This window comes from Rutidosis leptorrhynchoides, chromosome 4 (assembly GCF_046630445.1).
Source record: "Rutidosis leptorrhynchoides isolate AG116_Rl617_1_P2 chromosome 4, CSIRO_AGI_Rlap_v1, whole genome shotgun sequence".
NCBI classification, from domain to species: Eukaryota; Viridiplantae; Streptophyta; class Magnoliopsida; order Asterales; family Asteraceae; genus Rutidosis; species Rutidosis leptorrhynchoides.
This window is the reverse complement of record NC_092336.1, coordinates 354,094,425-354,109,116: the sequence shown is the minus strand read 5'-3', so window position 1 is coordinate 354,109,116 and position 14,692 is coordinate 354,094,425.

Below are 14,692 nucleotides of genomic sequence, written 5' to 3'. Positions count from 1 at the left end.
ATATCTACTCTTAGTTCATCTTAATCTCACGTTGTTTAATTTGATTGACACGCCACCTTGACTATATGAAATAATGTCGAATGCACATATGAATCAGGGTAATATAATTTCCGGGATTAAATTACGGTGACTCATATGAACGTTCCGACATTATGACATAAAGAATTTAAGGCGAGTCGAGGAAAAACTTCTCTTTATCTTTATTCTATATCACGGTTAGTATTATTGAGAATACTAATCAATGATATTCTTGTGTCTTGAAGGAACAATGGCTCCTCGTCGTGTACGCCGCAATGAAACTCCCGAACAAGCTCTCGAACGGATGATAGCTACCGCCGTAGATGCGACCATGGCCGGTCACTCATCCAACAACAACAACAATAATAACAACAACCACAACAACAACAACAATGGAGCCGGTAACTCAAACGAGGGATGCTCCTATAAAGCTTTCATGGGGTGCAAACCTCACACTTTCGATGGAACCGGGGGACCGGTCGTGCTCACCCGATGGTTTGAGCAAACGGAAGCCGTCTTTAGCATAAGCGGTTGTCGGGACCAAGACAAGGTCAAATACTCCACTCACACCTTCGCCGGTGTCGCTCTTACATGGTGGAATACTTATGTACAATCGGTGGGTACCGATGAAGCTCACGCCCTCTCTTGGGCCGACTTGAGGGAAAAGATGATTGTCGAATATTTCCCTCGTGAAGAAACCCGAAGGCTCGAACAAGAGCTAAGAACTTTAAAGGCGATCGGAAATGATCTCAAGGCTTATAATCAACGATTTTCCGAACTAGCCTTGATGTGCCCAAATCTTGTGAACCCCGAAGCTTTAAGGGTTGAACTTTACATGGATGGTCTTCCAAAGAGCATCAAACACAGAGTAATGTCATCCAAACCCCCTAATCATCAAGAAGCTTTGAACATGGCCCGCAAATTGATAGAGACGGTGGACGAAATCGTAGTACCGGCACCTAAAGCCGAAGACAAGTCGGGTAACAACAAAAGAAAATGGGAAGCTCCCCAATCAAGCAACCACAACTTTGCCAAGAAATCTTTCACCTCTGACGGCAAGAAGGGTTATGCTGGAAATCTACCTCTTTGCAACAAATGCAACAAACATCACTTTGGCGAATGTAGTAAGCTAATTTGCCATCGGTGCCAAGGAATTGGTCATAAGGCCAACGATTGTAAATGTGCCGCTCCCGTCGCTCGAAAGTGGCCCAATGCACCAAAGACGGGCACTTGTTACGAATGTGGCCAAACGGGTCATTATAGAAATGCATGCCCAAAGAAGAAAGATAACCCCAACACGCGCGGCCGAGCTTTCAACATCAACACCGAGGAAGCCCGGGATGACACTGAACTAGTCACGGGTACGTTTCTTCTCAACAATTCTTATGTCTCTTGCTTATTCGATTCGGGTGCCGATAAATGCTTTGTATCCAAGACTTTGACTCATTCTTTTAGCACTCCACCTCTTCCATTAGATACCACTTATACCATTGAAGTGGCTAACGGGAAACTATTAAGTGCCGACACATATTACCGGGGGTGTACGTTAAACATTTTGGGTAAGGAATTTGAAATTGACTTGATACCCATGGAACTAGGAAGCTTTGATGTAATAATCGGTATGAATTGGTTAGTCAAAACGAAATCTCACATCCTTTGTGATCTTAACGCAATCCGAATTCCTACCGAGAATGGTGAACCTTTGATTGTTTATGGCGATAAGAGTTGCACCAGACTCAACCTCGTTTCGTGCCTTAAAGTTAGAAAACTACTCCGTAAGGGTTGTTTTGCGATCCTTGCCCACGTTAACAAAGTCGAGTCCGATGAGAAGCATATCGATGATGTGCCAATTGTTAGTGACTTTTCCGATGTATTTCCCGACGAATTGCCGGGTCTTCCACCTCATCGACCGGTAGAATTCCAAATCGATCTTATTCCGGGAGCTGCACCCGTAGCACGTGCACCGTATAGACTTGCTCCATCCGAAATGCAAGAATTGCAAAGTCAAATCCAAGAACTACTTGACCGTGGTTTTATCCAACCTAGCCATTCACCATGGGGCGCTCCGATTTTGTTTGTTAAAAAGAAAGACGAATCCCTACGAATGTGCATTGATTATCGTGAACTAAATAAATTAACGGTTAAGAACCGATATCCTCTTCCTCGCATCGGTGACCTCTTTGATCAACTACAAGGGTCTTGTGTATATTCGAAAATCGATCTCCGCTCGGGTTATCATCAATTAAGGGTTAAGGGGGAAGATGTCTCCAAAACCGCTTTCTGGACTCGTTATGGTAGTTATGAATTCCTTGTCATGCCATTTGGTCTCACTAACGCACCGGCGGTGTTCATGGATTTTATGAACCGCGTGTGCAAACCGTATCTCGATAAATTCGTTATTGTGTTCATCGATGACATATTGATCTATTCTAAAAATGAAGAAGAGCACGAACAACATCTCCGACTTGTGCTAGAACTCTTGAGACAAGAACGACTTTATGCCAAATTCTCCAATTGTGAATTTTGGTTGAAGGAAGTTCAATTTCTTGGTCATGTTGTAAGTGATCAAGGTATTAAAGTCGATCCCACGAAAATCGAAGCCATTAGTAAATGGGAGACTCCTACTACTCCTACTCACATTCGTCAATTCTTGGGTCTCGCCGGGTACTATCGTAGATTCATCGAAAACTTCTCTTTGGTTGCACGTCCTCTAACCGCATTAACTCACAAGGGAAAGAAATTCATTTGGGCGACCGAACATGAATCCGCATTCCAAATCTTGAAAACGAAGCTAACCACCGCTCCTATCTTGTCACTTCCCGAAGGCAATGATGACTTTGTTGTATATTGCGATGCCTCGAAACATGGTTTTGGGTGTGTATTGATGCAACGAACGAAAGTCATTGCTTATGCTTCTCGACAACTCAAAATTCATGAACGAAACTACACGACGCATGATCTCGAACTCGGAGCCGTTGTCTTTGCACTTAAAATGTGGAGACACTATCTTTATGGAACCAAGAGTACTATCTTCACCGATCACAAAAGCCTTCAACACATTTTCGATCAAAAGCAACTAAACATGAGACAACGAAGGTGGATTGAAACCTTAAACGATTACGATTGCGAGCTTCGTTACCATCCCGGGAAGGCAAACGTAGTAGCCGATGCCTTAAGTCGAAAAGAAAGAGCGATGCCTCTTCGTGTCCGAGCTTTAAACATCACCATTCACACCAACCTCAATAGTCAAATTCGGGTAGCCCAAGATGAGGCTCTCAAGGATGAAAACCTTTCACACGAGCTCTTGAACATTCTCGTCTCTCGATTCGAAATTTGGGAGACCGGACTCCGATATTACGCCGGAAGGATTTGGGTGCCTAGTTATGGGGACCTACGAAGCCTTATTTTAGACGAAGCCCATAAGTCACGATACTCGATTCACCCCGGTGCCAATAAGATGTACCACGACCTTAAACAACTATATTGGTGGCCGAACATCAAAAGGGACGTAGCTACTTATGTTTCCAAGTGTTTGACATGTTTCAAAGTCAAAGCCGAACACCAAAGACCGTCCGGACTACTTCAACAACCCGAGATCCTGCAATGGAAGTGGGAAAGGATAACGATGGATTTTATCACCAAGCTACCAAAAACGATGGGCGGTTATGATACCATTTGGGTTATTGTTGACCGTCTCACCAAATCCGCACACTTCCTTGCCATGAAAGAAACGGACAAAATGGAGAAACTTGCACAACTTTACATTAAGGAGATCGTAGCCCGACACGGTGTACCTTTATCGATTATCTCTGACCGAGATGGCCGTTTCATTTCTAGATTTTGGCGTACTTTACAAGAAGCGTTAGGAACGCGTTTAGACATGAGCACCGCATATCATCCTCAAACCGATGGACAAAGCGAACGTACAATTCAAACCTTAGAGGACATGTTACGAGCTTGCGTGGTTGATTTCGGAAAAGCTTGGGACAAGCACTTACCCCTCGCCGAGTTCTCTTACAACAATAGTTATCACGCGAGTATAAAGGCCGCACCTTTTGAAGCGCTATATGGCCGAAAATGTCGTTCACCTCTTTGTTGGGCCGAGGTAGGCGACGTGCAAATTACCGGACCCGAACTCATTCACGAAACCACCGAGAAAATCGTTCAAATCCGAGATAAGCTTAGGACGGCCCGAAGTCGTCAAAAGTGCTATACCGACAAAAGATGCAACGACCTTGAATTTCAAGTCGGTGACCGTGTCATGTTAAAAGTCGCACCTTGGAAGGGTGTAATCCGCTTTGGGAAACGCGGAAAGCTAAATCCGCGGTATATTGGTCCTTTCGAAATCTTGGAGCGTATTGGAACCGTTGCTTATCGTTTAGATCTTCCGCCTCAATTGAGCTCCGTTCATCCTACCTTCCATGTATCTAACTTGAAAAAGTGTCTTGCCGAACCCGATATCGTCATCCCTCTCGAGGAACTTACTATTGATGACAAACTTCATTTTGTGGAGGAATCGGTTGAAATTGTGGACACCTCCGTCAAGACATTGAAACAAAGCCGAATCCCGATTGTTAAAGTCCGTTGGAACACCAAAAGGGGACCCGAGTTTACTTGGGAAAGACAAGATCAAATGCAAAGAAAGTATCCTCATCTATTCGAGAATTCGGAAACGCAAGATCTCGAGGAAGAAACAACGACTACTACGCCTACTTAAATTTCGGGACGAAATTTCTTTTAAGGAGCAGGTAATGTAACATCCCGCCTTTTTCTGGTTACTTTCCGTTTAACTATTTTAAAGTCTGTTATATATTTATAACATCTTTCGTTAATACGCGTTTTAAATTATCTCGATTAGGTAATTCACGCACCCGATTCAAACTTGAGGGACTAAAATTGACACGGGGCAAACTAGTTGACTAGGTCAACTAGTCCACCCCAATCACCACCATTCAACCATCTCAATCTCTCTCTCTTTCTCTCTAGCAAGAACACACACACAATTACCAAATTCTTTCAATCATCATCTAAATTCGATCTAGGAGGCTTACAACAAAATAAATTACATATTCGTGATCCTCTCTTCATCCTCTTCATTTTGGTACCAACTTCATCTCGTTTGGGTAACATTTCTAAAACTCTAGATTTCTCTAAATTCGTGTTTTTGACTTGAAATGGTGTTAGTTAGTGTCTATGGCTCATTGTGATGTCGTGTATGTAATTTGTAGGCTCGATCTTGTTATTTGGTGTAACTAGCATGAACACTTGAAATGGGTTAGTTTAACCTTTAATTTTGAATGATAAAATGTGTTTAGATGTTAATGGTTGTGTGTTCAAAGTGTTAGTTACTTCATTAACTTCGTTTTGGTGTGTTAATTGACATGAAAACCTTACATTAACATGATTATTGATTTTGAGATGTTGGTTAGGGTTTGATAAACTTTATATGAACTTTTGATGTATCAAATGCTATGAAATATTGTTGATAAGTGTTTTGTTGCAACGTGTGTTTGATTACCTTCGAAACGGCATATCATACATGTAAATTGGTTACCCGAATCATGAAATGCGTTTTAGAACTTGAACCTTTGATTATGAACGTTTAATGCGGTTTTAGGTTTTTGTAGGTGTTAAATTACTTGTTGAAATGTGTCTAGTCATTTTCTTCGTCAAATTACCTTCCCAACGGTATAAAATACTTGACTTGATTGTTTGCGGATCATAAATTGTGTTTATTTGGTTTTTGGTTCGTGCAATTAGGAGTTCTGCATCAGACTTGAAATCCAACCTGGACGCCGTCCAGATACTTGGACGCCGTCCCAGTATTCAAAGCTGGACGCCGTCCAAAAAGTCTGGACGCCGTCCCAGCCTTCAAAGCTGGACGTCGTCCAGAAAATCTGGACGCCGTCCAGATGCACTGGCAGGCTACTGTCCTCGTTGGTCATTTTACGGAAAATGTTTGCTATGCTATGGACCTCCGATTCACATGTAACTTGTTCTAACATGCTCATATATGATTAAAAACCTCAGAAAAATAGTTCGGAACCCGACCCGAACGTGTTGACTTTTTCGTTGACTTTGACCGACCAAAGTTTGACTTTTTGTCAAACTTAACCAAATGATTATGCAACATTCCTAACTTGTTTCTATACTTGTATCTTGCATGAAACTTGACAAATTGATTCACATGCTACGTAATCGAGTCGTAACGAGCCATAGGACTAATTGAACATCTTTGACCTTTTGTGTTTACCGTTGTTGATACGACCTATTTGTTTAGGTCAAGACTAGCATTGTTCTTTGCACACGTTTACTTGTTGAAGTACTTTACTACTCGTGCACTCAAGGTGAGATGATAGTCCCACTTTTACTCTTTTTGAACTTACATTTGGGATGAGAAAACATAAACATTTCTTTTACTAAGTGAACACAAGTACAGGAAAACAAACATTCTACATACGAGTTTAGAACAAAATCCTCAATTCGATTATCATTAGTTACACTTGCCGGGTGTAAGCGAGAACTTATGTTGTATGGATCCATATGGGTTTGACAAACCCTCATTTAAACGGTTCGCTACCGTTTACGAATGAAATATATTTTTGAGAAATAGTGTATGTTCTAGCACTAAGTGATGGGGTTCAATGGAAGGAATGTTAAGCATTGATAATTGGGTGCTCGTGAAACAAACTTTTGGAATGTATTACTATTATCTCGTTGTTGCAAATCTTGTGGTTCACTTGTACTTACTTACTCAAACCTATGATTTCACCAACGTTTTCGTTGACAGATTTCTATGTTTTTCTCAGGTCCTTGAACGATACATGATACATGCTTCCGCTCATTATTTTGATACCTGCATTGGATGTCGAGTATTTATGCATACATGGAGCGTCTTTTGGCTACTTTTAAATTGTGTCGCATAAGTTTCATTTGTACTTATAACTTTGTAACATAACTTGTGGTGGAACTATTCTTGTAAACTTTGAACAATCTTTACATTTGAAATGAATGCGACATATCTTTTGGTCAAACGTTGTTTTAAAGACTTATGACCACGTGACGGGACCTAAGTAGACGGCGCCGTCAATGACGATTTTGTCGGGTCGCTACAACCAAATCATCCCATCTTTTGATATTTGTTAGTTTAACTCGTCTTTGAAATTTAGCCACTGAACTTGCTTGATTTGAATGCTCCTAGCTCCAGTTATGCCCATTTCAAACCTGATGCGCAGATTAAAACTGATTTTGTGCAATGTGTATTGTGAATGCGATTATGTGCTTCGTGCTAAGGACATAACTTTGAACTTATGAATGGATGTGGATTGTATACTGATCCATTAACATGTCATAAGTGAAACTTGATTATCATATGTTCATATGTGACTTTGGTTGCACACTACTTAACACACTAAGTGACTATAAGGCGGTAAACTATGAAACAATGAAACTGAAAACTATAAGTGGTCATTTGAACACAGTTTGACTTGTTGACCAATATGACATGACCTACTGATATGGTTGACTTGGGTTGACCACTCTGACCAAGTTTGACTTTTGTTGACTTGCATAAACTAGTTGACTATGTGTTGACTTTTACATTGAAACGCGTCGGTCTGAGCAATAGGATAACTTACTCTATGAAATAACTATTGTATAAGATACAACTATTGACCAACCTAAATACGTATGTCTAGGTTGCATTACTGGACCGTAATCCGTACAAGTTACTTGTTGCTTACTTTTCATACCGAGCTTTTCAAAGTTGAGTCTACAGTCCCGATTTTTACATGTTTTCTGGGATGAGAATACACGCTGCTTACTTTTACGATATTACAAATGCTTTTACGTTTGACACGAGTACTATTATACATGTTGAGTTTGTTCAGAATTTCCCTAGCTTGAATACTTTAATTAGCTTCGGGTAAGCGTAAATTAGATGGATGGATCCGTTAGGTTAGGCAAACCTCAGCTAACAATATTAACTGTGGTGCATTTACTTTGAACTATAAGTACACTAGAACAAGTTTATACAATTCACGGGGTAAGGATAAGTGTAGTTATATATTATACGCTGGTCATAGCTAGTATTCAAGTGCTCATAGTGGTATGTACATTTTTGCAACGCTTGGGTTGTGCTTATTGAAATCTCGTAGTCAAATGCAAATGAACTATTTTTCTAAATAATGTTTTTCGGATACTATTTTACGTTACTTAAAACTGTGGTTTACAAACAAGAGAAATGAAATTTGACATGGTATTGTCTACGAACATTTGAAACAGGACACAGTGCTGTCTACAAACTTTAAATATGAAACCTTTGTGGTCTCATACGTCGCAATTGGTTACTTAAATTGTGTTTTACAAGCAGGAGAAACAAAACATTTTTGAATGTCATACACAGCTGAAACTTGACATTGATGTTCACAACAAACTAAAACTTGACAAATGTTGTCTGCAAACTTTTAATATTAAACCTTGGTGGTCTTTCGCTCATAAACATTTTTTGAAAATCGTTTCTTAAACATACTGTATTGTTTACTTAAACCTGTAGATTCACTCAGCATTTTTGTTGACCCATTTTGCGTGTTATTTCTCAGGTTTTAATTGCTTCCGCTGTAGATATTGCTGTTATATATAGAAGTCAAGCCATGCACTGGGACCAGAGTTAACATCGCCGTTGATGGATTTTGACGGGGTATTATACTTCGTCCTTTGGCAACTAAAAATGTCATGGCTTTCGAAGTTATGTGCAGGGTGTATGGTGGTGAGGCCTCCGTTAATCTTTTTCGCTGCTTTTTTCAAACCAATGATGCTGGTCACTGGGTTACTATTGCCAAACAGAAAAGAAAGAAAGGGGATTCTTATATTCCTCCTGTGTGTTTCTCGCCAATCATTTTGAAAGTCTGTAAATGGAAAAGCTCATTCGTTTTTATTAAAAAAATCATTTTTTCTGCACCTAATGTATATAGGGATCCTATGCTCGAAGGTATCAGCAATGACCCCATTTATCTTTGTATATGTGAAGACCTAGTTGTAGCTTCTATTTTTCCCGATGCTATCTAGTATAAAATTGGTATGGCCGCTAAGTGGGAAAAAGGCACGACAGATCCTGTTATTTTTTGTGGGGATGCGGGTATGTTCAAATCTCCTGGGCTTATATTATGATTATAACTTTTGTTTAATATTAGCTTTCTTCTTTTCTAGAGATGTCTTTAAAGGATGCGGTGAAACTCCAAGGTGTGAATGAAATGACGTTTGCTATTCAAGCGTTATCTGCTGCAAAGACTCGTGGTTCTCCATCATGTTCTAGTTATGTTCAGAGTAGCCGAAAGCTAAACTTGGCGAGGTAATTTCAGCGAAGCCTCCCTCGAAGAGGAAAGCTAAAGCTGCATCTGTGAAAGTTCTAATCAATGTTGAAATGCACGAAGATATGCCAACTCCTGATTGCATTGGTTATCGGTTGACTAGACGTAATTATGCTAGAGGTGTGAAGGTAGGTAATTTTCCAAATGATGTTTCTTCTACTAAGATGTTGAAGGGAGTTGAAGGTGAACGGGATATTGATGGCATGAAATCGGGTAGATGTGTAGATGCATCCTTCTTTCCTGATTTTCCATCGGCTGCGAATTGCTTCGTTATGATTGATTCTCTTATTCCTGACACTTGGTCTTCTCAGCTTGGTGATGATGTGAAGAGGCTTGTTGATGCTCATTCTGTTTATATTTATCGGGCTTTATCTTTATCTCATGTTGTTTCATCTTTGCTAAAGAGACGTTCTTTTGAGAATTCGGATCTTGTACGACAGTTGGATTCTGTACTCCGATGGGGTACTTTATATAGGTTATTCCTTGCTTCGGTTTGCCTTCGAGGCCTTTGCTCTACACCCTTTTGCTTTGGAATTTTAACCTTTTGTGTACTCCAAAGCATCTGCTTCTTAGTTTTAATGTCACCTTGCAATTACTGGTACACTTAGTAATGTCTTTTCTACAGATTATACTCAGTGTAGTTGTGACAGACATCTATCAAAATTTGTAGGAAATGTGTTAATTATGGTAGGAAGTTTATGGACTTCAACTACATTTTACATTTGCTTCAACTACAAACTTTTATTGGCATAGTTGAGTATAATCTGCTGTTGAGTCATAGGACATAATCTCTTGTTTTGAAAGTCAAAGGTTTGACACGCCTGTTGTAGTATTTATCGACCACTTTTTTGTATGAAGCTTCACGAATCAGTGCGGCCTCTCTTCGTTCTTCTAGTAAGTCTAGGTTGGCTCGAAGATTCTCTTCATTATCCTCTTGATTAGCAGTTCTATTATTCAGCACTTGTATTTCTGCTGGGAGGACAGTCTCTGTTCCGTAGGCTAAGATGTACTGTATGGCGTTTCACTATTACTTCTCTTTGGTGCGGTTTGGTGAGCCCATAGTACCAAGGGGAGTTCATCTATCCACCCCTTTTCGCATTTCCCCAACCTTTTCTCTAATCCTTTTACAATGTCTCGGTTGGTCACCTCTACCAGCCCATTCGCTTGGGGGTGGTATATGTAGTTGAAATTTTGTTGCATGCTCAATCTCTTGCAGAATTTTGGGAATACTCCCTCAGCGAATTGCTTCCCATTATCAGATACTAACTCATGAGGTACACCGAATCTGCAGACGATGAATTCCCAAACAAAGTTTCCCACGTGTTTTTCTTTTATAGTTGCCAGTAATTTTGCTTCGGTCCACTTGGTGAAATAATCGACAGCTACCAGTAAGAACCTGATTTTTCTCGGTGTGTCAGGCAGTGGATCTACTATATCGATTCCTCACTTCATGAATGGCCATGCAGAAGTTACAGAGACCAATTCTTGCTTAGGCTGCTTTTGAACTTATGCAAAAATTTGACAACATTTACAGGTTTGCAGTATTAATACTGCATCTTGATGCATGGTGCGACAGTAATATCTTGTTCTCATGATCTTTGTTACAATTGAATGAGGGCCTACGCGAAGACCGCAGATTCCTTCGTGCATTTCTTGTATGATGATCAAGGTTTGGCTGGGTCCAACGCATCATAGCCATGGTGTTAGTAACGATCTTTGATATAACTGTCCGTTCATTAGTTTGTATGATGGTGCTTTGACTCGAATCTTCCTAGCTTCGTCTTTATCATCTGGCAGGATCCCATATTCTTGGTATTCCCTTATGGGTGTCATCCACATTTTTCCATCTAGTCTTTCATCCCAGATCTCATGGGAAGCAGTATCCTTATCAAACATCTTCTCAATATCAATTAACCGACCAATCACAAACCATTTTCGTGTAATTTTTCCTGCATTCTTTTGCTTCAACAAATCTTTTAACACCAGAGGAACATCTATTAACGTCATATCATTGATGAAAGCATTGAAATTCTGAGCCTCGTCTCTATTGAAAACTGAACCAAAACGATTCGATTCATATGTAACTTCATTTAGATCACCAAAAATAGTGTTGGTACCTACATTACTTTACATAAACGATGACAAAGCACTCCATATTGCAATTTTTGCAGCTTGTGTATTTGGGCCATATACATTTACAGTATATTACTATAAAGTAGTCCTTTCTGCACACCATATACGATCTTTGATAAAGAATTTGGGATCCCAAATCAACAATAATCCACCTGAAAGACCTCTAGCCGTACTACTTGCAAACTTAAAATTATAGTTTCCCTACATAAATTTAATCTTAAAAAATTTAACTCTTGTCATTTTTGTTTATTGTATACCGAGAAATAAAACTTTATTTTCTGTACACCTCTCTTTTATCCATACCCTCTTACTCCTTCTCTTCGTTCCATATATATTACACAATCATTTAAATATTTTATCCCCCTTGCATTGATCAACTTTGTGAAAGACCGATATCAATCTTTCTCATCATTGAAACCACAATCATTAGTAACACTTACAGAATGTTTGTAATTTTTGAATCCTGGTGGTTTGCTGAGACTTGATGATGAATCTCTTCTTGTATTACATCTATCATCTTCATTGTATGATCTATTGGAATGATACTTCTTCTTTTCCACATCGTCCATATCTTTCAGTTCCTCCAAATTTTCATTCATCTCTTTTTTATCAACTTGAAGATCATAATTCTTTTAGATACCATATCATCAACCAAATCATCATCTTCTTCATTGATTCAAATACTCTATGTACCAATTTCATTTACAAAAATTGAATAATCATTCCCTTGAACACCAATTAACATATCTTCAGAGATATGATTACTTTGTTTAGTTGCAATCCTACCTAGACTTAAGGCCCTTGATTTATCGTTCTCAAAGAACACAAATTTTTCAAATTTATTCACAGCCTTCTTTATTGTTGAAGTTTTCCAAGCACATACTGGGAGGAGACCGGATATTTCAATCCATATTAGTCTCTCATCGACAATGAAATCTTTGAAAAGATTATTTGTTAAATGATATTATCATTCAAGCTTGCTGGAACTTATTTTTATTCTTTCTTATTTGTGGTGTGTTCTAGAATGTTTGCAGGAATTATCTGTTGCTGTGATGGATAAAGGATTTGTTGCAGTTGCAGATAAAGTTCCAGTCAATTTCAAGAGTGCCAGTCAAGTATAAGAAGATTTAATTTATTAAGTTAAGTGTGCAAAATTCTACAAAAGTGAAGATAATGTTTCTAATTTATTCAAGCTTTATTGATGGATATTTGGGCTAGTTTCTTACAAGTCCAAGAAGCCCATGTTGGTATTTCTCAAGTATTATATTAAGAAGCCCAAGACAAAGCCCAAGTTGTCAAAATGATGAGAGTATAAAAGGTCATGGTTTCTGCTCATTTGGAAGTCGATTCAGTTTTTCACACCTTCATTCACTTTTCTCTCAAAATAGGGTTTCTACGCCAATTCATTGATCTGATGAATTAGCAATTGTTATTTTGTGATTCTGTTCTTGTTCATTAGCCTTGTTAATTGTGGCTATAAGAGTTTAAAGAGATTTTATTTGTTTCAGTCTGATTTTCTTGTATCTTTGGTTGAAGATCTGGTTGATTAATCGATTTAAAGGTCTTGTGATTCATGTTCTTTGTTAATTTTGACATGGTATCAGAGCTGTAAGGCTCGATCGTGGTGGTTGATTTGTTATTTGTTTCAATTTATAGTTCAAAATGAATCTAGGGTTTCATCGGTTCTTGCTGTTAGATCGGTGGTGTTTGTTTTCTGTTTGGGTTCGATTGTGAACGTGTGGGTGATAGATTGCTGGATCTGTCGATTGTGATTGAAAACCCTAATTTTCTAGGGTTAGGGTTTGTGTTCATCATTCTGAGTTTACTCATCTGTCTTCCGCTGCATCATCAATCATTCGTGATTGATTGGTTACATCTTAACTCTTCTTTTTTTATTATTTGCATATTTTTTCTGTTCTTGTTAAGATTTACAACACTGTGCCCAACTCTTGATCCCAATTCTTTGAAATTGGTGAAAACCTGATCAAGCACAGTTTAAGTTGTAAATTTTAATTCATATTTGCTATATATGTGTGATTTATTATTATCTGTTTTCTGTTGATATTATCTGTCTTCTTGACTGCTATTTGTGTTATTGCTTGTTATCTACTATATCTGTTTGACTTATCTGATCTTGTTTGCTATTTGTTCTTGTTGTTATCATGGGGGATAGTGGGGATGCTACCACATCTGTTACTTTAATCAATAAACTTGATTTTGGTGACCCTTTATATCTTCATCCAAGTGATACAACTTCTGGTACTTCTATAATTTCTATAAAACTCAAAGGCACAGAAAATTATAATATTTGGAGTAGATCAATGCTTCTAGCATTAGGTACTAAAAATAAAATTGGTTTTATTAATGGAACTTGTGTCAAAAATACAACTGATGAAGTTTTAGCTGCTCAATGGGAAAGGTGTAACACAGTTGTATTATCTTGGATCTTGGGGACATTGACTGAAGAACTTTATTCAAGTCAAATCTTTAATAGTCTTGCTTTGAATGTTTGGAATGATTTAAAAGAAACTTATGATAAAAAGGATGGATCTGTTATTTTCAATCTACATCATAAAATAAATTCTTTAAAGCAGAATGATAGTCCTCTATCAGAATACTATCATAATCTTAATAGTTTGTGGAAACAAAATGATTCAATGGTGTCCTCACCTCCTTGCACATGTGGTGCAGATGCCTGCACTTGTGCAGCATATGTATCTGTGGAAAATAATAACAAAATGATAAAACTTATGCAGTTTTTAATGGGTTTAAATGATGTTTATATGCCAATAAGAAGTAACATTTTGTTAAGAGATCCATTACCAGATGTCAAAGTTGCTTATGCTATAATCTCAAGAGAAGAATCTCACAGAATTAATTCTTTAAAGGATACAAATTCTATAAGTCAGAATTCTGCTTTTGCAGCCCAAGGTCCAAACAAATCATATAACAATAATAACAACAATAATATGTTCAATTTTAATAATAACATAGGTCCTAATCCTAATCTGAAATGCAAAAAGTGTAATAAAATTGGTCATACTATTGAAAGATGTTTTGAGATTGTTGGGTATCCACCAAACTTTAAAAGAAATACAAATAACAACAGGAACTACAACAATTTCAATAATTTTAAGAATACATCAAATAATAATGCTACTTCTAAAGAAGCT